At 36.8% G+C, this 26828-nt stretch overlaps 1 long non-coding RNA gene across 1 annotated transcript in view; it reads right to left on the reverse strand.

Annotated features, from left to right (window-relative positions):
- LOC117975698 (uncharacterized) overlaps window positions 1-26828 on the reverse strand; it is a 582695-nt gene that overhangs the window by 537684 nt on the left and 18183 nt on the right. The window contains exon 2 of the long non-coding RNA XR_008620934.2: window positions 22951-23070. This is a non-coding gene — a long non-coding RNA (uncharacterized LOC117975698). The remainder of the gene's footprint in view (window positions 1-22950; window positions 23071-26828) is intronic.

Here is a 26828-nt window from a genome sequence, read left to right on the forward strand (position 1 = left end):
TACTATTGTCTTAATGAGTAGCAAATAAAAAACTGGCATGACTACTTATCCCTACTTTACCTTCTCCCCTTCACCTAATATACTATTTTCCTCCAAATCTGCCATATATACTCACCCTTCGCCATTAGACCCCTGGAAATTTCACCTTTTCCATAAAGTCTAAATAGAAGTGTGAAGCTCTAAGTAACCTCCTTGGCTAGAGGATTAGAGGGAGCAAAGTCATTTTGATTTCTTTATATAACGACTTTCTAAAAAACATATTTGAAAAATATTTAATTAAATTTATTGTAATTTGTTATATTTTAATTAAATATTTTTGCTAAAATATTTTTAAAGCTTATTAAAACACAATATTAAAACTACTTTTAAAAGGTATTTAAAAATATTTGTAATAAACAGGATTTAATTCCCTTCTTTAAAATACATGATTTCCCAAATTTTCCTGCACTAAGGTAAATACAGCTCTTAAAAGCATCTAAATAGCTAAATAAGATGGCAATATAATTGTGATTCATATTGACATTTAAGGAAACAATATGGCCTCCTGAGGTTCCTTTAAGATATTAGTGTCCAGAGGTCAATGAAATAACCAGCTTGTTGCAGATCAGCTATCCAAGTCACAGTCTTCATACAACTGTGGTATGGTGATTTGTATACTTATATGTTATTTTTAATTTATAAATAATAATTGTATATATTTATGGGGTACAATGTGATGTTTTGATATATCTTTACAATGTAGAGTGACTAAATTGGTCTAATTAACAAATCTGTTACCTCATATACTTATTATTTTTTGTGTTGAAAACATAAAATCTGCTTTTTTATCAGTTTTGAAATTTGCAATGTGTTTTTATTTATTATAGTCACTATTCTGTGCAATAAGTCACTAAAGCTTATTTCTGTCATCTAACTAAAACTTTGTACCCTTTGATCAACATCTTTCCTTTCCCCAATCCCCTCCCTTTCTGAGCCTCTCATAACCAATGTTCTATTCTCTACTTCTATGAGTTCAGCTTTTTAGATTACACATAAAAGTGAGATCATGTGGTATATGTCTTTCTGTGCCTGGCATATTTCACTTAGCATAATATCTTCCAAGTCCATTCATGTTGTCACAAATGATGGGACTGTCCCCTTTTATAAGGCGGAATAGTATCCCATTGTGTATATATCCATTTTATTTATCCATTTATATGATGATGAACACTTAGATTGCCACCACATCTCAGCTTCTGTGAATAACCTTGCAATGAACATGGGGGTGCAGATATCACTTTGGCATATTGATTTCAATTTACTTGGATATATACCCAGAAGTGGAATCACTGGATCATATAGTAATTCTATTTTTAGTTTACTGAGGAAACTCCATATTGTTTTCATAATTCCTATATTAATTTACATACCCACCAACACTGTGTAAGTGTTCCCTTTTCTCTACACCATTGCCAATATTTATCTTTCATCTTTTTAGTAATAGCCATTCTAACATGTGTGAGGTGATATCTCATTGTGGTTTTAATTTGCATTTCCCAAATGATCAGTAATGATGAGCATATTTTTACATACTTGTTGGCCATTTGTATGTCTTCTTTTAAGAAGTGTCTATTTAGGCCTTTTGCCCATTTTTTGATTGGGCTCTTTGTTTCTTGTTATTTAGTTAAGTTCTTTCCATTTTAGATATTAGCTCCTTATTAGATGTGTGATTTGCAAATATTTTCTCTCAATTTCTACATTGTTTTTCCAATCTGTTAATTGTTTCCTTTGCTGTAGAGAAGCTTTTTAGTTTAATGCAATCCCGTTTGTCTATTTTTGCTTTTGTTGCCTGTGCCTTTGGGGTCATATTCAAGAAATTTCTGCAAAGACCACTGTCATGGAGCCTGCAATTCAGCACGTGGCTTCTAGTGCCATATTGCCTAGATTTTAAATATTTCCTTCACTCTACAAGTAAGTGCACTAAAATAAATAAACTAACATCTCTGTCTATTTTTCCTCATCTGCAACATGAGGGTAATACTAGTGTCTACCTCCTTGGATTATTCTAAATTGGATTTATGCATTATTATATATTATGTATTAATACATACTATTATAATTAATATAAATGAAGTGCTTAGAGTACTGTCTAACACAAAAGAGCTATTATTTTTCACTTGCATGTAGTTGGCTTTTCCTCACCTCACACGGGCAGCTTTCACTTGCCATCTACTTCAGATTCCTCTTCTGATTCACCCATGCCTACACCTCACTCTGACACATAGTACCACAGAAACTCCTTAAAGTTAGAGACCACATCCTTTACGTTCTTGGGTTTCCCACATAACCTAGCATTGTACTCAGCATAGGGTGGGTAAAAAAGTAATGATTTGTGAAAACAAGTTGTCCTGTTTATCCCTAGACAAGAAATTGTCTGTCAGGCACCCTTCTCTCTCTGGTGCCTTGATGAGATGACCCTAATGTCACTCTTGAGATTAATTAAACAGAAATAAGCAGCATGACTATGATGAAGCCATTAAATCTTATAGGGTGTGATTTGCAATATCTTCATTACTTAGTACTCAGTTAATTATTGGGAGAAAGGAAAAAGGTCAAAAACACATGTAAAGATAGATGCCAGCTTATAAGCCCTAATATTCAGAGTATGAACTGTAATAATTCCCTTAGCATCCACAGGGATTGGTTTCAGGACCACTGTGGATACCAACATTTATGGATGCTCAAGTCCCTTATAGAAAATGGTTTAGTATTTCATGTAACCTACATACATCCTTCCATATACTTTAAATCATCTCTAGATTACTTATAATACCTAATACAATGTAGATGCTATGTAAACAATTGTTATACTGTACTGTTTTTTATTCCCATTATGTTTTATTGCTGTATTTTTATTTTTGGGGGTATTTTTGATCCACGGTTGGTTGGATCCACAGATATGGAACCTGAGGATATGGGGTATCCACTATATAATGGTCAAATTACTATTTCTGAAAAATAATAGCCACATTAAGAAATGGGATGAAAAGAAATCAAATTACAAATTTCACTGACATATAGCCAAGAATCTAGTCTACCAAAACACCCTCTACCTTAACCAGTTACCTCCATAATTCTCATACAATAGCCAAAATTAAATACTATTAAAACATGAGGGACAATTCAGTCAATATAGAAAAAACGAAAGGGTAAAAAGTGTTTTTCAGCAAAAGTTACATCTTTTTACCTCCTTCTGGTTTTTGTTTTTGTTTTTTTCATGTATATAGGGATGGATGAGTGGTAGACCTCTGTATGATATATAGAGTTTTTCTTCCAACTTAAGTATTCTATGATACTAACCTTGACCAGGCAACCAGAAGCAGACTATATATTATATTTCTCAACTCCTCGTGCTGACATGATCCATGGCCATAGAGAAATAAAGTGGGACCAAGGAAAGTAAAAATGAGTCTTTCAGGAGGAGAGCCCTGAGTCACCCATCTAGTACTGATCTAGTAAATGACTTTAATAACACCTCCAAAGAACAAAAGAAGAATTTTTATACTTAGTCGACCTTATCTTTCCAAGGTTCAGCCAGCCATTTTAGGGCTACAGACAAATAAATGTGAGAAGGACACAGGCTATATTTTTTAAACTTAAAAATGACATTTTTAAAGGTTCTCTCTAAATCAATGTTTTATAAATTCAATCACTTCAAATGTGTTTAAAAAGTTTGGTATTTCAAGTAACTCTAGAATGATTTTTTCCACATAGCAAATGATTGGCAGTTCATGTATGTGATTGATATATTCACTTTTGTAATTAATCAGAGTCCATCCCTAACAGAAACAAAAAAAGTGCCATAATGCCAGAGGTTTCTTATCAGGTTTATTCTTGCCTTTGTTTTGTAAAGACTAGGCAAGTTAATATATGTAAAGCTTTTCAAAAGAGTCTAACAGTTGTAAACATTCAAGAAACATCAGCTGTTGTTGCTCATGTCTTTTTTCTTCATGGTACTATGCTCATAAATTCCCAAAAATATTCCCTAGTGAGGTGGGTTGGAGAAACCCTCTTTTTAGAGAAAAGCTTGCTTTTCTATGAACCTCTCCTCACTACCAAATTCTCCCTAAGGCAAATAAAAGCTCTAACTGGAAAAACAGGACTCAAGTAAATTCTTTAGAGGATTTCACAATCAGATTTAGCCCAAGTAATGCATAATTCATAATACTGAGTTCATATTTTGGCTAAGACAAAAAGTCAGCTATTAGTCTTACTTATATTAATTTAAGTAGTAAAATCTCACTTGCATTTCTACTTAGCCTTTTATTGTCAAGTCTAATTACTTACTTAAGTAAGTTTATCTGCCCTGATTATCACCTATAAAAATTAAGAGTTTTATCTATGTTTTTCTTTCAAATTTCACAAGTTCTTTTGAATTTCAGAAATTTTAACACCTAAACCAATAGATATATTTTTACATGCTACCCGTTCTGATAAAAAGTATAAAGGAGGCGGTATAACATAGAATTAAAAGATGGGTTTTGGAATCAGACACAGCTTTCCCCTTCTATTAATCATTAGGCCTTCAGCACATTCGTTATCCTCTTTCAACTTCAGTTTTCTCATTTCTAAGATACGGACAAAAATAGTTAAGAGTTTGTAGAGTTATTGTGGAAAATTAAGTAATTTAAAATAAATGTTCATAGTAAATTCTTGATGTTGGCAAGTCTACAAAAATTGCTGAGGTGGGCAGAATTTCAGAGGTCATTAGTATAACCTTTGATTATTAGCTTCAACAACTATTCATTTAATTAAAAATTAAATAAAAATATAATATATATACTGTTCTCAAGTACAGATATTTACTTTGACCTTGTACATTGATATTCACTCAGATCTAAGTACACAAACACACACATAATTTACATAGTTATATGTCCATTCATATGTGCCTTTATATGTACAATATGAATATTGTTGGTCTGTGACTTCCTTTGAACAAATTTAACGACATATTAACCATTTATTTTCTGGACTTGGGATTGGCTTAGCATATTCTCACTGAAACTCAAATTTTCCATGTTTTTCCATTAGAAAACATTTTCTGTTTTCCTACAGCTTTGATAATGCCTAGTAATGAGAATTCTTCATTCATTATCTGTTTGAAAAACTTAATGTGTTATATTTAAATCTAGACCATCTATTAAAACTTTAGAAAGAGCTATCCTTCCTTCCTATAACCATCTCTAACCCATCAGTTTTCAAATACATTAATTTATGTTACAGGATCACATCCAAGCCCTGCATTGTTTACCTGGACGGTACCAAAACCTCTCTTGCTAAAAAATACGAAAATTACCCAAGAATAGGAAAGCATCCAATTCCTTCCATATTGGTAAATGTTGGTGTTTGAATGTATGGGGACTATAAGTTTGAGGAACCTATGGGTGTTTACCAAATAACGTATTGTACTTTGTAATAAAGATGATGTTACTAACTTATCTTCACAACACAGCAGTTTCAAATTGTTTTTCCAATAGAATAATGTATTATATAAACATGCATAGTCTTAAATAAATTTTGCCCTATCTGCTCCCCATCCCCTGCTTCTTTCACTTCATTCCTTTCTTAATCAAATATATTTATGGCTGGGGTAAGTAGGGTTGAGAGTATAATATGTATTCTCCAATAGATAAAACATAACTGGCCCATACTGAGCTCATGACTCTGACTTCATTAAATGCTTACACTCATTCATGGAGCTAACTGGCCTACACTTAATTGATATTAATTGGGTTACTGATAAATTAAATTAGCCCTAGTATAATTTCAATATCCTTATCAACTCAAGAAAAAATCTTGGCTAGCTAGTGAAGTTACGTTATCGACCTTCCCTCTATTACTTAGTAACCAAAACAAGATACTCTTTGAATCTTTAGGGTTCTATTTTGTCTCTGACCGGTATTTTTCAACATTTTGTATGTGTGTGCGTGTGTATGTGCATATTAGCTGTTACTGCATCTAGAATTCTTTTATGCCTAAATCTCCTGGTTTCTTCTTCCCTATTCCCTCACTATTTATGAATATGCTAAATATTTTTGCCATGGCATAACATTTCTGGGTTTTCTATGAAGTTGATTGTTTGTGCATCATTTTCTTGCCTACTTTTTAAAAAACTTACTGTCTGTTTTTCCTTTTCTCTCCAACTGTTCCTGAACTTTCACTTAAGGCAGAATTTCATTATTAGAGTGGAATTAAGACAAAGAACAGGAAGATATTAACTCATTTAACTCATTAGAAAGCAAAAACAGGATTTAATGCAGCCTAAGGTCTGTTTTAGGGAAATTCTAATTTCTGCTCAGGAATCTGTAGATATACTTAAGCTATTTCAGGCTGGCATATAGTCCTTATATTAAATAATAATAATAGCAGTAATGATGAATTTATACTAATACAATATTAGAAAACAAAATTTAATGTAAATACTACAAATATTGGCATACGTAATATACTAGAATCTAAAACTATATAACAAATGCAATAATATAAATATGTCATACCTATCAATATTGATTTATATGAGATAATTAAAATCATTGCTATGATAAATAGTATCATAGTCTTACAGTATTAATATTATAAAATAATATTATTATGCTTTTATTTACTTATATGATTAATTCCAGGAACAATGCCTTTTATGTCATTTTTAGTTCCATTGTGATACCTGGCAAAATAAGAGATATATATCTCCTATTGGCTTTGTCTTTCTGGAGAACATTGACTAATACTGGACCAGCCTGAAAACATCATTAAATATTAGGAAGTTCTCTGTTGCCACACATCTAAGCCATTTCTTCCAGTTCAGTGTTGAGTAATAAAGCTAAATTTTTCATCTCTAGGATTATCTTTCAATTCTTTGTTTTATCTCTTAAGTGGTTCCTAACCCACCTGATAAAGAGAGTTGCTCTTCATTGGGTTTCCTCAAACCTAACACTGAGCTAGACAAGAGAGAAGAGACTGATTCTAGATAAGGCAAGTGGCAGACATGAGTGCTACTTGCTGGTGTTCCTGGTTCTTCTCTTCTTCCAAATATGCAAGTCAATTGCATGCCTTAGCCCCTTAATATCAATGAGCCAAATGACCTGTGTGACTTCCACATGGAAGCATTTAAGAGCTAGTGCACCAGAGTAATTCTCTACCTTCACTGTTCTATTCTGCCATAAAAATCATAGCTACATACAGTGAAATGGGGCATCCTGTAAGCATGGAGCATCTATAGCCCAGGTCCCTGCATGACTACAATAAATAGAACTGCTGAGCCAAGATGGACTTGAAGTGTGATGGGGAATAAACCTTGGCTGTTTTAAGCCATTGAGATTTTGGAGTTCTTGGTCATGGCTGCAGATGATGAGATCAAGATACATCTTTCTGAGGAAGTACAGTGACACTGAAGCTGAGGCTACAGATAAGAAAGAGCTGGACTCATGCAGAGTAGAAAGATCATTTTACACATAAACAGCTGCCACAAAGGACCTTAGAAGATAAGCAGCACAGAATATTTAAGGAACTAATGAAATTCCTGCTTGAATACAATCTGAAAGAAAGGGACAGTGGCCCAAGTGTTGTCCAGGCCAACTCATTCTAGCTCCACTCTCTTATAAAGAATGAGGGAGAAAACTTGAACCCCAGAAAGTCAATATTGGTGAGCACCATTGATCTAGAACATCCTGCCTGTTCCTGATTATCCTGCTCTCTGAGAAGACAGAGATGGGAAGTGTTTAGGAGAAAGTAGAGAAAGGTAGCTTACAGAAATAATTTTCTTAATAGCAAAGCACCATTATTTGAGTCCATGATAAACAAGACATCCTAGTGAGCCTGGGTATGGACAGCAGAGGCAGAATCAAACTTTTCAGGTCTAAGGAGGCCCCAGCAGGGGCCTCTTTAGGGTCCTGAAAATGAAGGTTTCAGAAGCTTATCTTTATCAGCTTCACAGTAACTCACGTTTGTGTGATCTTCTGATTTTAAAACACTGGTGCTGTTTCATTGTCTACTATGATATTCTTCAAGCTTTTAAAAACTTGAGTTCCCTCGAGGTACATAAAAATATGATCACCCTCCACTCCCCATCATTGCAATTGTAAAAAATCTCCTGACTTTTCTATGATCCCCCACCAGTACACAGACCATCAACTCACTTAGATATAATACAAACTTTTTGGAGTGATATTAAAATCCCTTCACAAGCAGATACTTGTCTGCATTTGTAGGCCTTCACACCAGACAACACAGCATTTCCCTTCACCAAACCACATGGCTTATTATATATATATAACTCATGCTAAATAATTTCTTAGGCTGTGAATCTCGTACTCCTTTATTTTCAATAATTCACAAAATTGTGATTTTTCTTTAAGATTCAGCCTGAATGTCTTCCATGATATTATCACTAAATTTCCTAGATCTATTTATTCTATTAATTAAGTCCTTTTCTGTGCTCCTCAGTATTCTATTATAGCACATACTAAATGACATTATTGTTACTTGTAGCTGTGTCTCTCTCTGCCATTGAAATATAGTGTCCTACATGGAAACTAGTACTTGCTGGGTGTTCAACAAATGTTTTCAGTTGGAAGCTTTGTGGGGTGAAAGGAAGGGAAGTAGAGCTAAAAAGAAGGTAGAAGACAGCTCCCCAGTTGAGAAATGTATTTTTTAATGAAATTCCTTTAGCAACACTTGGCTTTTGCCTCCTTGTGATTTGTTTCTTTCCATTTCAAAAGTTGTTCATATTTCAGTAAATATGAGTCACCTGGCTTATTGTTACTTGTAGCAGTATCATTAGTGAGGATCCTTCAGGGAATGGGCCCTTAAGCATTTGCTTCAAAGGACAGATGACTGGTTCCATGCTATTAAACTGATCTCTCACCCCATTCCAGACCCTAGCCAGACACTGGAAGCACTAACACCATCATAACTCTTACTCTGGACCGTCTATGAACCAGTTTACTTTCAGGATGTTGTTCATTTGTTTTGGTTGAACACATCAAGTTTCTCTGAACGTTTACTGCTCTCCATTCAGCACAGGTCAAATCTCCTTCATAAACTCTGCCTTCACATGTGAGACTTGCCACTCTCCTCAGACACCCTTTCCACCCTACCTCTGCAACTCTCTTATAGTCCCTTCTTCATCTGCAAGGTTATTCTCATTTTCTATTTCCAGAGTTCCAAATCTCTCCTGACCCAAAGAATCTCGTAGAGGTCAGAAAGAGGTTCCTTGTCATTTACATTCTGCTCAAACAAAAAAAAAAAAGAGGAATAAGAACTAGAAAACAAACCAGATCATACTGGGTATTGGGCAATGACATTAACTCTCCCTGCATCCTTTCCTAATCCAGCTACTCTAACGTCATTGCTCCTTCCTCCATTCTCCCCGGAGTATTATTTCCAATATTTGTTATCATATTCTATATCATAGTATTTGCACATATTCTAACTTGGCCTAAATTGTGAGGTCCCTGAGGGCAGAAATGTTATGTTATTTACCTTTCTCTCCATAGCATCTGACACACAGCACATACTTAATAAGTGGTTTTTGAATTGAGTTACTTTAATCACCTGACTCCTGAGACCATTATCAGGGTTACTTATCCCTTAAAGTAAATTGCTCCATCAACCTTTTTTTTTTTTTTTTTTTTGAGATGGAGTCTCTCACTGTCACCCAGGCTGGAGTGCAGTGGTGCAATCTCAGCTCACTGCAACCTCTGCCTCACAGGTTCAAGCAACTCTCCTGCCCCAGCCTCCTCAGTAGCTGGGACTACAGACATGTGCCACCACTCCTGGCTAATTTTTTATATTTTTAGTAGAGACAGGGTTTCACCATGCTGGCCAGACTGGTCTCGAACTCTTGACCTTGTGATCTGCCCTCCTCAGCCTCCTAAAGTGCTGGGATTACAGGCATGAGCCACTGCACCCGGCGCCATCAACCTTTTTGAAAATAAAAACACTGAACATCTTTAATATATATACACATATACACGTGTTTATATATACACATACACATATACGTGTTTATATATGTGTGTGTTTATATATGTGTGTATATATAAACACATATATATAATGGAAAACTCACATTTTTGTATATATGAAAATATATTTTTATATATGTAATACTTTTCATGTATATATTTTATATATATATATAAATACAGATAAATGTCAGATAGTTTTCCAAGGTTTTCAAAAAAAGCAGCCATCTCTGTGTTCCTTTCCACCCCTGACCTCATCCTCAGAGGCAAACACTTCAACTCCTGTATTCCTTCCCACTACTTGCCTCTGCATGTGTAAACGGTACACAGTGATCTTTCTTAACCCTTCCCATGGTATGAAGTGGAAGATAAGGGTTGAGCTTTTTACGTGCTTTCTTTTCCCCCACACGTATTTTACCTCCTTCCAAACTCCAATAGAGTTCAACTCAATTACTTCTCAGGCCCTCTACCCTCTCGTTTCTATCTGGAACGTTGCTCTTGGGGTCTGTTTCATAGCTGCCATCCTGAGATTCCCCCTCAGCATCATCTTTGCCATTTTTTTTCAGTCCTCTCCTGTGCTGATTTCCATGTTTCCTGGATCCCAGATATTTGTATTTTTGTGTTTATTTCTTCCTGTGTTGCATCATGTCTTCAGCACTTTTTCAATACATCCTTTATAAAAAAATAATATTCACTTTTCAGGAACTTACATTTTTGAGAACTTGCATGTTTTTAAAAAAACTTTTATTCGACTTTCACACATAATGGGAAGTTTGACTTAAAATAGAATTATAGGTTAGAGATGACTATCACATGGAATTTGGAAGGCATCACCGCCTTAAGAGGTTCCAGTGAAGTGCATGTAAAGAATCTCTTAGATTATGTGAAAAGGTGAATGAATGCTTGTCTGAGGGATGCAAGACACAAATCCAGGTAAGCCAACTGGAGAGGCAACATTGGAGGGAATTCAGAAGATGGAGATGAATTTGAAAAATGAGGCAGATTTTCCAAATCATCGTTGATTCAACCATGACAGAACAGGGTAGAAACTGGGAAAGCCTGAAGAAAGCAAAAGGATTGGAAGAAGAGACTTTTATGTGGAGCCAAAAAAAAATGTCCTGGGACAAAATAATAAATAAAATAAACTACCTCCGGTTGCTTTCGACTTGGTGCCAGCAGCTGGCTTAGAGAGAATGTCTTCAAGGGCTGACCAAAGTCTTGACACCTGGGCTTTCTCCCGCCCCAATTTCATTTTCTTAGATGAAGTTAGCTCAGCTCTCATTAATTCCTATAATATATTAATTCCTTAAAATATAAAACGTAATCACACCAGGCAACAAGGCCATTTGTCTCTTCTTGCAACTGAGGACCTTTTCAGTCCAGCAACTAAGGCCAAGAACAAAATGGCTCAAGTGTTTTTTCAAATTGTCCTGCTGAAGAGGATCCTTTAGTTCTACAATGTTAGGCAGCTGCTATCCCTGAAATTGAAAGGTTGGGAACACTGGCCAGGACAGAAACAATCTATCTGATTGCTGAGAACTCCAAACAAGCAGCGAGTACAGAATTCCATGAAGATATAGAATTCCATCTGAATCCATGTGCAGTGATACCTGTGTCTTCCTTGATGTGCTGTTCCATTCTGCTGGAAAGTGTCTCTTTGGCTTTGGTGCTAATGTATGCTTGATCTTTCATGATAATTGTGATAGAGCTTCAGGATAATTCCTTAAATGGCACTCAATGTGCCCTACCCATACCACACCAGAGTCCAACAATGTTTCCTAATCAAGGACATCAGATGATATCAACAGTCGGAGACCATCACCTATTGCTGCTAAGTAAAGTGTGCAAAGATCTCTTGCCTCTTCCAAAACAGATGGGCTATGTATCTGCTTTGAGCTTTGGGTATTTATGATGCTAAAAATGCACTGGAGGAAAAATTAAAAAAAAGGCATCCCTTAGTATCCCAAGTAAAGTAAAGAAAAAACGGGAGGAAGTCATAAAAGGGATGTAAATATCTTCTGCCATGCCTCCTCCTTCTTTGCTGAAAAGTTGCAAGGTTTTCCTACAGGCCTTGATTCACAAATTGTGGTCCACTTGACAGCAGCGTCTGATCCCCAGGGATCTTATTAGAAATTCAGAATCTCAGACCCCAACCCTCCTCAGTCAGAATCTTCATTTTTAACAAGTCCCTAGGTGATTCATATAAATATTAAAACCGGAGAATCACTGCCTATAGGGACATTGCATCGCAGTGGGAGGCACAGGATGCCGCTATGTTTCATTACTGCTGAAATGGTTAAGGTGGTCATTTGGTTAAGGTGATGTCTGCCAGGTTTCTTCACTGTAGTTACTTACTTCCTCTTTGTAATTAATAAGCATTTTACCCTGAGATACTTTAAACTACACAAGTATTTTTGCCCCCTAATTTTAATATCCATTGACGATAACTGACTGCAACAATTATTACGATGGTATTTGCCAAATGGTGACTTTTAAAATTTGTAATTGACTATTTTTGAGAATAGTTTTAAAATACATATATACCCCACAACTAGTTCTATTGTTAAAATCTTACATTAATGATATATTTGTTACAATTAATGAACCAATATTGACACATTATTATTAACTACAGTTCATAGTTTCAGATTTCCTTAGTTCTACTTAAGGTCCTTTTCTGTTCCAGAATCTCAACCAGGATACTACATTACATTTAGCTGTCCTGTCTCCATAGGCTCCTCTTAGCTGTAAAAGTTTCTCTGGCATCTGTTTTCACCACTCCTTCCTCATTTATAAATTGGAATTCAACTTAAAGAGCTATCTCTTTTCCATCACTTCTTTAATTATTTACATCTATATGGACTCATGGATATTTATTTATTATCTGTGTTTTAAGCCATTACCATCATTATCTGTTTTATTACACAGATGGACTCAGATGTGTTATTTGGGAACTTCCTCCAGTTAGCTTCTGGACATGCTTCCATTGTTTTTTGAGCACTTGCTTACTTTCTGGCATCATTAAATGTTCTAGGCTCATCTCGTACTTTCCTGACCCCTTCTTGGAGTCAGACATTTTTCTGAGGAGTCTAGGTCCTTTAATTGGTGAATGGCATTTAGAAACCAAGATCTCAGGGCTGGGTGTTCTTCTGTAACTGGGATATCATTATTTCCAGGCTCTCTTAGCAGCAGAGCTAAAAAATATGTGTATGTATACTGACCCAAGCTCACATATACATCTATATCTATTTCCACATCTATTAAAAACCATGAGTTCATACTGATACCTCTGATTCCACCTAACAGCATGGGGTTCTCTCTAGTAATGGTCCCTATTACTTATTTGTAAGCTCTTTCTCTAACAATGAGAAAATAAGCTTTCATTATTTGTAGTAAATTTACTTATTTATTCAGTATCAGAATATAAATAAAGAAGTTTCAGAATTGCTAATCCAAACCTCTGTGAAAAACAAATTTACTAACTAGAGCACAGTATTTGTGCATAGTTCTTTTTTTATCTTTAATCTTTCAGGATATGGTTGAAATATTGTTTTCCAAGATGACATGTAGGTTAGATCTTTTCTTCCCCACCCTGTATTGTGGCAATGTGGTTCATTTGTAATACAGCACAATTCATTTGCTACTGTTTTTATTCCATTTTGGGGTTCTAGTGAAGAGAAATCTTTTGTCTTATCAAAGGGTCCTAACTTCAACAAAGAGCTAAAAGCAGAGCCAGCAATATTCCAGTATTCCTTGGCATTGTAAAGTATTCCATAAAGAGTGAGAGATATTTTGGCCTCTTTGATCAGTATATGATTATCAGTATTTTTAAATTCCTATCTTAATACAATCCAAATAAGCAAAGTACAGCCTAGTCTGGAAGAGGGAGGCGTCTCTAATTTAGACATGCTCTAAAACAATGATGTGCCTTCTTTTAGTAATTTAATAAAAATTTTAAGCTGAATTTATACATCCAAACAAAACTGGGTTAGAGGGAGAAGAAAGTGACAATCAGTAATCCATCAATGATAAAACATATTAGGCATTTATTGAAATTAGACAGTAGAGTCAAAAATAAGTATCATAGAAAGATCACAGGCACCTAATATTCTATATGGCAGACCAGGTAAGCATAATAAAAAAATGAATAATTTATAAGCGCAAAATACACGTCCTTTTGTTTTGGATGGCTAAAAGTCACGGTAACAGTCTGCATTTTTAGTGGACTCAAGGCAGAGGATCCTAAGCTCTGTTAAAGTATTAACAGGGACTTATCACCTTTTCCCCTCAAAAAAGGTAGAAAAACCTTCTTTAACTCAAGCACCAACAGATAATGCACCCAATCTCAAATCTCAGCATGGTCCCCTTAGGTCTTATCCAATGCCTCTATGGTCACTCTTGTCTCTGTTCTTTCCTACTTACATCTAAATCCCAGTAAATCTCTCTCCTGGGTAAAAATTATGGCAATGATCCCTCATTTTCTCTACTGATTAGGAGAAAATGGTTTAACAGAGCTCCAGAAACAAGTACAGATTTGTAAAGACAAATCTGTTCCAGTCGTTTCTGAAGAGGCCCAGTTGCATAACCACCCTTCTCAGAGTTTGGATGTTGTTTTTTTCTTTATGTTATGTGAGATACCCCAGTGCATTCAATGGTTAATATTGTCCCAAAATATTTGTGGCTTCACATAGTATATTGGTATATACTAAAGTATATCACATAGTATATCCTACTCATGCGGTCCATACTCTTTTAGGTGGCTTTTCTTTGAGCAGTCACTCAGGGACTCAGGTTTCTGCCAGCCTGTGGCTTCATTTCACTTTGGTGTTTGGAGCCTTCTCTATCCAGGGGCCAAATGGTAAAATAAAATGGGATATTGCACATGGGAGGGATTCATGAGCCAGCCAGTGGTACATATATATCACTTCTGCCCACATTCCATTGGTGGAATTCAGTTATATTGTCATGCCCAATTGCGGGGAGGCTGGGAAAAGAGCACGGTTGAGTACCCATAAGGAAGGAGCAATGGTCTGGTGAAGAGCCAACCTGTCTTTACCATAGCTCATGAACTCCCATTTCAAAGATTCTTATTTTTTGCTTAAACTCATTTGATTTGGTATATCATCACTTGCAACCAAGGGTACAGACTAGTACATGTCTTAGGTATAATAATATAGATTTGACCAAGGACAAGTGCTAAATTCCTCAGGTGAACACTTAAGTAATTGCAGTATAGATTTCATTGTTCTTTTTTGTTGTAAAAAATAAGAACAGAGACTCAGAATGTAAGGTAAGAGACATAAGAGATGGTAAAGATACAATGAAAAGGATCATAATATCCAGCATAATATTAAGGATATGTCACTTTTTTAAGGATTAAACTTTTTCTCTAACCACTGACATGCAATTCTGTCTTATGGGGTGATGGGATTTCTTTATTACTTTCTATCAAAATCTAAGAGTTTTATAAACTCTTCCAAGTTATTCTCCACAACTCTCTTCATACACCAGTGGTTATTATATTTGTCCATGCATCAAAATAAGGAGCTTATTTAAAACATGAAAGCCCAGGCAAAAACCCTAAAGATAATCAGTCATCAGTTGAGGTTAGGGCTGTGTCTCTGTATTTATTTAATGCCAGAGGTGATTTTGACATGCAGCTAATTTGGAGAACCACTGTCATAGGATGTAAGAATAAATGTGAATCTTCTCTTAGCAATAACCATATATTTCCCATAGTTTCTCAAGTTAAACTTATAATTTAAATAATTAAAACATTGCTTTATAAGAACCCAGTGGAAGACATCCAAAATATCTATGAGAATTGTTTCCATAAGATAGATGGTAGGCACTATGAATGTAGGGATGTTGCTGGCTGAACTGAGCTGTGCAGGCTTCATAGGGCAATATTATTTGACCTTGCCCTGGTAAGTGGATACAATTGGATAAAAGCATAGGACAGACCACTTCAGACATGTGGAAGCAGCAAAAACAGTCACAGTTGGGAAAGCAGCAGGCAGAGACAAGGGATAAGAAGCAGGCCAGCATAGCTAGAGCAGAAACAATGAAGGAAAAATCCAGAGCAGCATAACAAAATTCTAAACTGTGCACTGTGAGCTCAAAGTGCTATGGAAATTCCAAAAAGAGAGTCATTTGGTTAGAACAGCCAAGAAGACTTCATGAAGAAAGCAGAACTTGAGCTGGGTCATGAAGGACAGTGGGATTCTGTTAACCAGAGAGGAAAGGGGAAAAAATTATTTTTATTTTGATGTTTCTAAAATCCAGCTGACAAAATAAAACACTACCTGGCTGAAATATTCTATTTTTTGTGTAGATGTACCAAGGTCTTATGTGTACAGTTTGATTATTGTAAAATTTTATAATTGTATTATCCAATTTGTTTAAATGTCTATTTACCACATAGTGCTTGAGTAAGCTTTTAGTGAATAATTTTTAATATAAGATAATATTTTTAAAAACTAAATCAAGAAAAAATACAAATAAAAATAAGCATTAAGGAAACAGAGGAATATAAATATATAAGCATGTAAGCATGGATATATAACATAATTAGTTTATGTTAGCCATAATTTTTCTCAGAGTGTCCTGGAAATTCAACCAAAAACAGAAACTCAATGAGTTACACAATTCTCAGTATCTCTAAGAAGAAATTATACTAATTTTTCATGGGAAGAAAAATTTAGTCTGCACCTAGCGGTAGAAGAAATGTATCAACTGCGTTTAAATATTGAACCCTGTCGTCACCAATGGATTTTTTTATGTTTTCTTTATTGCAACCACAGAAGATATGCAAATCACAGAAGCTGCCCAATCGGTAGACCCATCGCAGTCTCTTTGGTGTACTTCATGACACATGAATCGCTCACCCACAGAGAGCCAAAGCAAACTTGATTTTCAATATTTTCCCTGCTGCTAGTCCTAAAACCCTGGAGGAACCAGGATCATCAGAAAGGAATGTTTCTGATGTGTCTATACAGAGTTGGTTCAGCTGCTTTGATTTAATTAACAACCAGTCGATTCAATCAATTAACAATTTCATTCCATGAAAAACATTCCACCAAAATTTAGTAATATGAAAATGAAGTAACTCACTAATATCCCAGATTTTTATCTATTCATATGGCTATGTAGACCATGCAGAGAAACAGCTTTTTTTCTTTTCCTATTTTTTTTTAGTTCAGATCTGAATATTCTTGAGGAGTGACTAATTATCTGATGATAATGATAACCATCTGCTCCATGCTTTCAGACCTTCACAAGTATAACCATCCTGTGAGATTGTGTTTTCACCTGTGAAACAGGAGGTTCAATGACTCGAAAAAAGTCTAAGATGTAGTTATTAATAGACGAGGAGGAGGTATGGTGTTATACAAAGAGCTTTGGAGTCATATTAAACAAAAGTTTATTTTCCAAATCCTGCATTTACTGGTAGGGTGGCTTGATATCATCTGCCTAGTTCCAAATTGTAAACTCTATCCTCTCAATATTGGTTTCCACCTTTGGCCCTTCGGATTTAGTTTTTATTTTCATTCTCACTTGAAATTTGGTCCTTGGCTCTATTCTTACTATTTTTGACTGTGCCAGTGCCAGCTCCCCTGGCCTCATCATCTTCTTGCTGTCTTGAATCACAACACCCATACAACTATCTAACTCCAGCAAAACAGAACTCAACCCTCAGGCCGGTCCCTTAGCTAGAGCAGCCCAAACTACTGGCAAGGCATCCATGCACAACACAGGCAACTCCCACAAGCAGTAAACACTAGCACAGGACTCATACCAAATGGCGGGGCACAGGGGAAGACTGGGACAAAAAAGAAAAAAAGAGGACCAGCTGGGCATGGTAGGTCACGCCTGTAATCCCAGCACTTTGGGAGGCTGAGGCGGGTGGATTGCCAGGTCAGGAGTTCAAGACCAGCCCGGCCAAGGTGGTGAAACCCATCACAACTAATAATACAAAAATTAGCTGGGTATGGTGGGGGGCTCCTGTAATCCTAGCTACTCGGACGGCTGAGGCAAAGAATTGCTTGAACCCAGAAGGCGGAGGTTGCAGTGAGCTAAGATTGCGCCACTGCACTCCAGCCTGGGTGACAGAGCGAGACTCCATCTCAAAAAAAAAAAAAAAAAAAAAAAGACCAAAACACAAATAACACAAATATATAATATACATTGATACATGCCCAAAACAACACAAGTCCCTTACCCTGGAGAAAAAAAAAATGTGTTTACATGGATTTAAAGTGAGAGTCTGTAAGCAAAATCTCATAAGCAAATGTAAATTCAAAATTCTCTCCACTTGTTTACATTTTCAAATTTATAGACAAATCATTTTCCACCAGAGGGAGGTACACATTTTAAATCATGCTCTGACGTGCTCCGTAGAAATAGAACCATATGGAATTTAGCCCTTATTCCAGTGTTGCAGTCCTACTTTTTTCCCTAAATCTGTTGAAAAGATCAGCTTTCGGGACTCTTTCATTAAGGTGCTACCAATTAATAAATTGAGTGACACTGGATGGTGGCAGAGACAATTAAAACAAAGTTACTTGGTGAGATATTTATCTGTCATATGGGCTGATTTATAAGCCTTCTACAAGAAGTAATTTAACAGCCCTTTAATAGAAGGAGGCTTGATAAAATACCAGCAGATGGTATTATGGGTAATGACCCAGGCAATAATGATTTTAGTAATGGCACGTCTTATTTATTTACCTGTACTCAAAGAGTAAACTTGCGTAGATGCACACACACACACACACACACACACAAGAGAGAGAGACATTGTCTTCTGATGGACTAGACTGCCTAAAAGCCTTTAAGACAGGGTAAAAACATTCTCCTTGATTAAATAATCAAAATATATAAAACTCAAGAAAGAAGCAAAAAGTGGAGATTATAATGATACTAGTGATAATGATGATGATGGTGATGATAAAATCCAAACAGAAATTATTCGGCGCATCCATTCTGACCTGCCTTGGCTTTCCATCAAAAAGTACATGACATCTTCCTAGAGAGTGTATCTGTGTTTTAATCATTTCCAGTAAGTTTCACAGAGATCTTGAGTTATGCACTGCCAAAAAGGATGCTTATTCCTTCAAATAACCCTTTGGTATCCATGCACAACACAGGCAATGTACAAAAGCAGTAAGGGCTGGCACAGGACTCAGACCAAATAACATCTCCTTTACTAAGTGATTTCGCTTGATCTCTATTATCTCAGTCACATATCCAGCAGCTACAGCCAAGTGTTGGGTAGATCCCTCTGAACTTGTGGGAGTAAAACTGTGAATGGGAGTTTTCCTTAAAAGAAAATGACCAGGTCAAGTGCAATGACATTCTGCCTACCGTTTTATTTTAAGTATTGGTGGAGCATGAGGCCCAGAAGTCTGGGTAGAACCCAGAGAGTCAGTGAGGAACAGGAGGCTGAGACACAAGAGGGGAAGTCCACAATGACTGACTTCCTTGGCCATTCTGGACGATGAGATTAAGGAGTTTCAAGAACCCATTCTCTCTTATGCCCTGGCCAGAGCTGAGTCAGTTTTAGGCACCATCTATGACCGATCTTTCGCAGTGGAAATATCAGCACATTATTTCAGGAAAGTTGAGCTCGCCTCTGACCTCTGCTCCTGGTGTCCCAGACAGTACTGCTTGCCTCTGGCCATGATGAGAAGGTCTATGAGCTCATTTCTGGGCAACATTTCTATGGAATAGAGACAGGGTCCACTGGGGCTAGTATGTGAGGGAAATTTCAAGGCCTTGTTTCCTAAGAGAGCTGGGAAAGACATTATTAGGTGTTGAGACGAGTAGCCTGTGGGCTTTTTAAATAAAATAATTTTTAAAAAGCAAAATAAGAATTTTCCCAGGAAAACTTGACTTGGACATACTTTCTGTGGGTGGAACAGCAGACACCAGCACTGACCTTGCTGGCCAGCTTTGGATAAGCAAAACTCATCATCTGGGCCCTTAGTAAGCACCATGAGTGCCGTCCTGCCCCTGGCCTCCCCTGTATACAAATTCTAGGTTTTCCCTCCCACAGGGTATCCTAGTCTGTCCCCATTCCCACTACCCTAAAATAACAAGCTGGTTTTCTAAGCTTTCCAATCTGGTAGCCACTAGCCACGTGTGTCTATTGAGCACTTGAAATGTTGCTAGCCTGAAATGGAATGTGCCGTAAATGTAAAATATGTAAGAGATTTCAAAGATCTGGTACAAGAAAGGAATGTAAAATATCACATCAAAATGTTTTTATACTGATTACATGTTGAAATGAAAATATTTTTGATATATTAGGTTAAATAAAATATATTATTAAAATTAATTTCAAGTCTTTTTCTTTCCTTTTTTTAAAATGTGGTTACTATAAATTTTAAAATTACATTTGTGGCTTGCATTTGGGGCTCATATTATATTTCTATTGGACTACACTGTTCTCTGTTCTCAGGACTCTTATTTCTGATATATCAATTTACCCTTGACAATGACAAGGGTGAACGTTCTCAAATGACATATTCGTTTTTAACAGGAATTAGTGGAAAGAGGTACGCGAGAGAACAGGTAATTCCCTTACTATTAGAATATGCTTCCTTCTTGTTCGTTCTGGCAAGCTCTTATTCATCCATCAAGACCCAGATCATATGTCTCCTCTACCAGGAAGCTTTCCCTAACTCCCCCAGGCAGAGATAGTTACTCCCTTTTGTACTGTCTTGGCACTACAAATTTCTACCAGAGCACTCTAAATTAAACCATCAGGCTCCTTTAATTTACATATCTCCCCTTCTAAGCAGTGAACTCCTCCAAAGTTAGAACTGAGTCTTACTAATTTTAATAACAATAATGCTGTAATTATCATATGAAAATGTCTTCTCATGCCTTTATTTATTCCTTTGTAAGTTTCTACATTCATCCTTACATAAAGCTTTCTAATCCACTTAATCAGCACAGGAATCTCTCCACACCCCTCGTTCTTATTCTTCAGATAGTCCATAATGATGAAGCTTGGAGTATGATTTCACCTGATGAACTGCCAATCCATCTATTGGCAATGTATTCATCTAGAAATAATTATATCAATGACAATTGAAGACAACCTTTTAACTATGTCTTTCATTCTCCTGCCTGTGTAAGTGCCCTGGGTTTACCTCTCCTTGTACGTGTTACCTGTACTTCTATCTGGGTCAGCTTTGTCTCCCATTCTGGCATTGTTCCCCCACTTTCTTTCTTTCTAGTGATGTTCCCAGGATTCTGTTGTCAAGCATCTCCTCACCCCGCCCCTGTGAATACTTTCCTGCTTTGAAATGCAATGTTTATTACATTGTTTGGGTGTTGACTCTCCTCAAAGCCAATAGAATATGGGATTCATTAGGAAGATGATAAAACCGTGCTCCTAAGACTTAATTATTTAACAAGGATTATATGCCCTTTCCTGTTTCCTGATAACTGCCAACCTAAAAGCTGACAAGTCAAGTGAACCTTCTAACACATCCAAACCAGGGTGTCCTTTGGATTCTGTCTGTAGTTTTGTTGGTCTCTGTCATGTCTAGAGATGTTCTGTGTGTAGAAAAAGTCAGAACTTGCTTAGATGGCTGGAGGCATTTGCCTTCTGCATCAACACCCCGTGAGATATCAGGAACAGCCCCCTTGCTCCAGCTTTCAGCATCCCCCTTTCTAAGGGGTGCTGTGTGAACAACCCATACCGTTTGGCTTTTTAAAAGTAGGTTCCAGCTTTTGTAAGCAACGGCCTCAAAAGAGGAGACAGCCTCAGTGTTCTTGTGAAAGGGACATGGTTAATACTCCATCTTCAATTATCATTGAGATTATAAAAACAAACCAGGTTGCCAAACAGTCATCACTAAGTTAGTGAAAACAAACAAAAAGTCATTTTGAAAAGTATCAGACTTTCTTTGGTCTTGAGAAGGTAATAACAAGAAATTCATATAATTTCTAAAGAGAAAATGGAAGTTTAATTTATGCAATCCTCATCTTTTAAATATGAGATTGCACAATTGTGGAACTTTAATCCTTAGCTTCTTTGTCTCATTCCTATTTGTCAGATCCATTGGAATAGTTTAAAGATAAAAATTTAGTCTGCATGGAATACTCCCAGACCTCCCACTTTGCTTGAATAACATCTATCACTTCTTCCCTTCTCAGCTTGGACACCACTCCTACTGAGAAGTATTCTCTGATCTCTCAAGATGGATAAAGAAGTTCACTTCTGTGTGCCTGGTTTTCAGCATAATATCCTATCCACATAGGTAGTCAAGAAATGTTTATTGAGTGAGTGAATGAATGAAAGAATGAATGGTAGCAAAAATACTTGACTTGGAGATCAGGTTCTAGCTCTGCCATTTATCAAAGTTATTGACCTTTCTGAGTCTTGTGTGCTCAACTATAAAATGGAGATAACTGTGTCAACTTCACAGAGCTTTCTGAGGGCAAGTAAGGTTATGGGTGTGAAAGTATTTTGCAAACTGAAATGTGGTACAAAACTTGAAGCAACAGATTGAGTCCCTTTCTATTTTACCTGCATAGATGCTATGAGGGCTTAAATATTTAATATAATGCAACGTCTGGGTACATGAGCCAAAATTATACAGGAAGCAGATTGGAGTCAGCCTGCCAACCATGTACTGTGCTAAGTGCAATTCCACAGTGAACTACATGTAATCCACAGCTGATACGCAGAGAATTTCTCCTGTGCAATTCAGGTAGTCCAGCTTAGAGGTCCCTAGAGCCACAGCGGTGCAAGCACTGGATAAAAGAGACGCTTCATGCCTCTCATCACCTGTGACTATTTCCACAGAGAAGAACAACTGAATTTTGAGACCCGAGGTCAGAGGGACAGCTGTGATGCACTGTTTAAATGTTTTAATAGCTTTTTCAAATTACTGGGTTGAGTATAATGTAAATTTTATTACCTTACCTTCCCATGAAGCTATTCAAGTGATGTGTCATCAGAAGAGTGAAAAGGATGCATATAGAATCTTGTTCACCATCCTGTGAATTCATCATAGCATCTACAATGAGCTAGAAGAAAGACTGACTGTAAAAGAAAGGAGAGAAAAAAATTAGTTAACTGGGAAAATTTGAATTTGAACCTTGTACTGAGGGGCTTGTGAATATGTTTGATAAGTTATTGTTGATCTTATTTATCAGTATTTAGGAGGTAGGCACTGAGTTGTCAAACAGAGCATAGTATGAGGATAGCTGCTGAAAGAAAACCAAGCCAAGGTTCCTCATCCAAATCTGCCATATGTTGTCTGAGTGGCCTTGGCAATCTGTATAAACTCTCGGGAGAGATGAAAGGTCAACATGATGCAAATCTAGTAAAGTCAAACATTGAATCTTAAAGATAAAAGATTAAGTTCTCCGACGTGTAATCTGACCTGAGTGTCTTTGCGATTGTTACAAGGAATAGAGACCTAACTAGCTTATGCAAAATATTTACACTATAAGAAAGCAAAGAAGATTTCACTGACAGCTGAGAGAAGACAAAGAAGAGAAGAGCCACACAAGAACAAGAATGTGAACTGGAATTCCAGGAGTAGGGCAACCTTTTTGTTTCTCTTGGGCACCATGGGCATGTGCATCTTTGCTTCTCCTATCTCTTTTGTATCTTGATTGGCCTCCTTTGGTCACATATGGTCCCCTATGGCATTTTAGACAATGCACCGTCACTACTCTCTAGTGCAAGCTGATCTAATCCATGGCCTGTGAGCCGCATGCAGCCCAGGATGGCTTTGAATGAAGCCCAACACAAATTTGTAAACTTTCTTGAAAGATTTTTTTTTTTTGGCAATTTTTTTTTTGGCTCATTGCTATCGTTAGTGTTAGTATATTTTATGTGTGGCCCAAGACAATTCTTTTTATTCCAACATGGCCCACGGAAGCCAAAAGATTGGACACCCCTGCTCTAATGCCTGGAAACATTGGTTCATGTACCTCCCCTTTGATCCAATCAGCTATAGTCATTATATACAGGGTCACACAATAAAAGAAGGAAGAAGGGCTCTGTGCAGAGGCAGAGGTACAAAAGTCACCTAAGTGGTTAAATCTACCCTTTGAGAGCCATTCTGGTCCTATGAGTGGTGCCGAGGATGTGGAAAAAAGCATGGTTAAAGAGGAGCATGAGGTCGATGGTCTTCTTCATTTAAGAACCACACCAATAAAGCAGAAAACCAGGGAATGCCAAAGTGTGATGCATCTCCTCCTTTGTCTTGGTGTTTCCTATCACGGGCTACTAAAGGAAATGGTGATTAGAGTCTACTGTGAGTCACAAAGGGATAGGAAGATTCCTCAAATGGACCTCTAATTGTGGTTTGGGAGAAAGCCTTGTTAAAAATCTGTGCCTAATTTTTCCCTTACCTGTCAGTATGTTCAGCATACTAGGACCAGTAACCAAAATATTAAGCTATTCCTCAATTTTAATTCACCTTTCATTGCTCTGCTTGTTGCCTCAGCTTGCTGTCTACACAGGGTTGAATGGCCCCTGTGGACTGCATGATTCATGGCCAGAGTATAAAGAAAACTTCATATTGTGGTCCACCCATCTTCTTTTCCCACACTGTCATCTTTCACCACAAAGAGCCTTAGGCCAATGAAGTGGACACTGAAACCTATCTCAACCCATATTTCTCCTCCAAAACAACCACCTCTTAACCATCACTTGGGTCAAGAGAAACACAGCAACAGCACAGCCCACTCTTGGGAGGACCAACTGGGGAAGAGGGCTGAGCAAGCCTTGAGAAGTGGCTTCAGCATCTCAGCAGTGTAGAAGTGGGGTAGTTCTAGGAGAGGGGAGCTCTGCAAACTCCTTACACCCTATGGGAAAGGCCAAACCTCTAAAGTCCCAAGCCCGGAGCAGGGACCTTAGTTGCTAGGGTCTAAAGGCAGTTCTGGCTGGAAATGTAAGGTGATTTACCTAAGGACCCTTGGACCTGGGTAGGATCTTTGGCATTGGAATTAGAGCTATGCTTCCAATCTCTTGGCAGGGAAGGAAGCAGGCATGGTGTGGGTCACTGGCCATAGAGGACTGGGCACTCTCTGTTTTTATTTTTATTTTTGCCCATGTGCTGTCAAGGAAGGGAAGGATGATTCAATGAGATCATTACAGGTCCTAAAGCAGACTTTCTAGGTGCAGTTTAGTTAAAACGTAAGATATGATTTGCACCCATTATCTCATAAAAATCCCAAATGTGTGATGTCTTGTCAGCATCAGAAATATATTTAAAATCAAATTCATCATCGTTTTTTCTAAACTTTCCCCTCTTCTTGCTTCCCTTCACTACCCACCCCTGCTATGAGTACAAATTTACCTCAATAACTTTGATTCCATATGCCTTTGGCTTCTCTCTTTCCTGTACTCTGTGTCATTGAATACTGCCACCAAGACCCTTTGATTGTTCCTGTCTCTGATCAAATGTCTCTTCTCTTTCCTATCCTGCAAAATGTAGTTCTGGCCCTTATTACTTCCTGTCTAGACAATTACAATAAATTCCAGTCAATTTTCCACTTGAGCCCAACCTAAACAATAACAATACTTCTGTCTTAATCTTAAAACCTTCAGTGGCTCCCCATTGACTAAAGAATGCACCCAAAACCCTTACCCTGGTATTCAAGTCCTTCACCACTGCAGCCCCAGCCAAACCCTCTCCATGACATTTTTTGTTTGACTGGCTTTTTTATTGTTATTGTTATTTTTTAAACAACCCCAGGTAATTTCAGGAAATTTGTGCAGAAAATTATGACAAATGATATAAATCTCATCCCTATTTTCTCCATTCAGAGATATTTTGTTCTATTTACATGTGTCCTTATTTACAAAAGTGGAAACGTCCTGCTTTCTTTCATTTGATAGTATATCACAGTAGCATTTTTCTGTATTTAAAAATAAGTTTTGCTTGTTCTATATCATTTGCTACACTGACTCAAAAATAAATTATCTGTTTTTATTGTATAATTAATCTGTATTTATTATAAAACGTAAGATACAAACAAGACTACATAAGTAAACAAGTCAATGTGTTTCACACTTGGATAACATAGAATTCACCATTGCTGACATTTTAGTATATAAAGTTACTCCTAATTTTGTTTAATACTATATCATAGGATTTATCTGAGGTTATCTTTTCTTTCTTTTTTTTCTCTAGTGATTTGGAAGGTTTACATAATGTTCTCTTTCTAGCAATGATGAACTAATTAACTTCTATCTTAAAAAAGATATTAGAAACTAGTTTCTCTATTAGAATTGAGAATGAAAAGTATCCACTTATTCCCCCACTGCATTACATGACATGATTTTATGTTATTACTCTTTCATTTCTTCATCAATTTCCCAGTTTTTATGATATAATCTCAGTTGAGTTCTTAAAGCAAATTACTATCACTTTTAGAATGTAACTTCTATTTTAAAGATTATTTTATATGCAAAATGTTTTATCACCTCCAGGTTATTGCTAAATAGTTTTAGAGCTCAATACCTTTTTTTTTTTTTTTTTTTTTTTTTGAGACAAGGTCTCACTCAGATACCCAGGCTGGAGTGCAGAGGTGTGATCACAGCTCACTGCAACTATGACTTCCTGGGCTCAGGTGATTCTCCCACCTCAGCCTCCCAAGTAGGTGGGACTATAGGTGCACAACACCATACATGGCTAATTTTTGTATTTTTGTAGAGAGAGGGTCTCATTATGCTGCCCAGGTTGGTCTCAAACTCCTGGGCTCAAGTGATCTGCCTGCCTTGGCCTCCCTCCCAGCATTCTTATTTTTGAGTTCATGATTTTGTCTTAATTTTCACTTGCC

This window comes from Pan paniscus, chromosome 15 (genome assembly GCF_029289425.2).
Source record: "Pan paniscus chromosome 15, NHGRI_mPanPan1-v2.0_pri, whole genome shotgun sequence".
Lineage (NCBI taxonomy): Eukaryota > Metazoa > Chordata > Mammalia > Primates > Hominidae > Pan > Pan paniscus.